The following is a 1770-nucleotide window of genomic DNA, read 5'->3' as shown; positions in this document are numbered from 1 at the left end:
AAGTTCAATAGGCTAAGAATTTGCATTCCATAGAAAACAAGTTGTCGAACATAGTAACTTTGTATGCACGAAAATGCGTGACGCAGTCAGCAAAAAAAAATGAAAAATCAACGCTATTTTGAAGACACCTTCAAAAAGATTATTGTTTTGTAACTTTTTTGAATTTTTCTAATCAAAGTGAGAAATTTCGATTTCTATGGCCTTTGTTAGACATCTAATTTTGTCTCGAGGCGTGAAAGTACTGTAAAACATGTTTTTACTTTAAATGGAGAAACTGCGAAACCGGATTTTTTCGCAAAAATATACAGTTTTTTTCCAAAAACAGATACAATAATTATGTATATCGAATACTCACTAGCGGATGTCCGAATATTATTTATGCTTCTTCATCGTAACAAGAAATTTAAAAGCATTGCTCATAAGGGGCCTTAAATTAAACAAGAAAAATGGCAGATGACACTGGAGTCGAGGGATTAACGGGTAATACCTTTATGATAAGAAATGTTTCTCAAAAAAAAAATAAAATTTACCCCAAACATAGATAGCGCTGGAATCAAAACATTTAAATGCCCCTCTAACTTTTTAGATGACTTAAAAAAGCCCCATCCTTTAAGTATGCACACAAAGAAGCGCAAAATTGTTTAAGCGCCAAATACATCCTAGGCACATTAACGGTTCATCGGTATATCAAGAAAAAGTGAGCTAAACTAATAACTTTAACTTTACAACCCTTTTTTGCTTTTTAACACTATTTGTGTATTGGTCGAGGCAAAAGCTCTTATCAGCCGTCGCGAAGCAAGCCGGGCGTTTGCTAGTATTTAATAAAATATAAAACTACTAGTGAACCCGCATGGCGCCAAAACGCCAGCATTTAATTAAATTTTTTAAACGGGTGAAACCCTATTCAAAAACCTTTAAAAATATTCCAAATGATTAATCTAAACCATTTCTCAGTGGAGAGAGGCCTCGCCTGGTGTCGGTTTTCATTTCATCAAATTTCAAATCTCCCTGTAACTTCAAAATATAAAACCTGTGCACATCTATGCAGAGTCCCAGTTCTTTAATTTGACTTCTCATTTTGGAAATTCGAAATAACGGTGCAGATGTGATGACCTACAAAAAAAATAGATAGCAACTCTAATTAAAAATAATAATATCAGCCTATAACTTTCTTAAAACTCTTTCGTTTGACGCTAATATTTCGATAATTTATTTATGTATCTTTCGTATAAGTTAAAAAAATTTGACTTTTCAAACAGGTGGCAACCTCTTTAGAGGTATTTTCAAACTAAAATCTTTCGCCTGGCATTGTTATACATATTTCAATTAACCGATGAATCAAGTTGAATTTAATTTTTTAAGCACATGGCAACTCTCGTAATCACAGTTTAGAAATAAACTATTTTCAAACCCATTTTGTTGATACCCATCTTTTGACAATCCATTTAACTTATTAAACAATTTGAGCTTAATTTGTTCAACAAAGAAAAACAAAATTTCAAATGAAAGATTTCTTAACACTCGTTCTTTTGATAACCATATTTTAAAATTTCACGTAACTTATGTACAATTAAACGAAATACCACTTTCAAAACAGGCGGCAACCCTCTTAAAAATTATTTTCGAACTACAATTTCCTTAAATGTTTTTCGTCTGACATTGTTATAAATATTTCAAGTAACTGATGAATTAAGTGGAAATTCATTTTTTAAACACGTGGCAATGTAGCATAAGCACATCGCCCTTTTTACTTTAATTGTCATGTGCACA

The sequence above is a fragment of the Rhagoletis pomonella genome, unplaced genomic scaffold (assembly GCF_013731165.1).
Source record: "Rhagoletis pomonella isolate Grant_MI unplaced genomic scaffold, Rhpom_1.0 Rhpom_scaffold_00176, whole genome shotgun sequence".
Taxonomy (NCBI): domain Eukaryota; kingdom Metazoa; phylum Arthropoda; class Insecta; order Diptera; family Tephritidae; genus Rhagoletis; species Rhagoletis pomonella.
Note: the sequence above shows the minus strand (reverse complement) of the source record.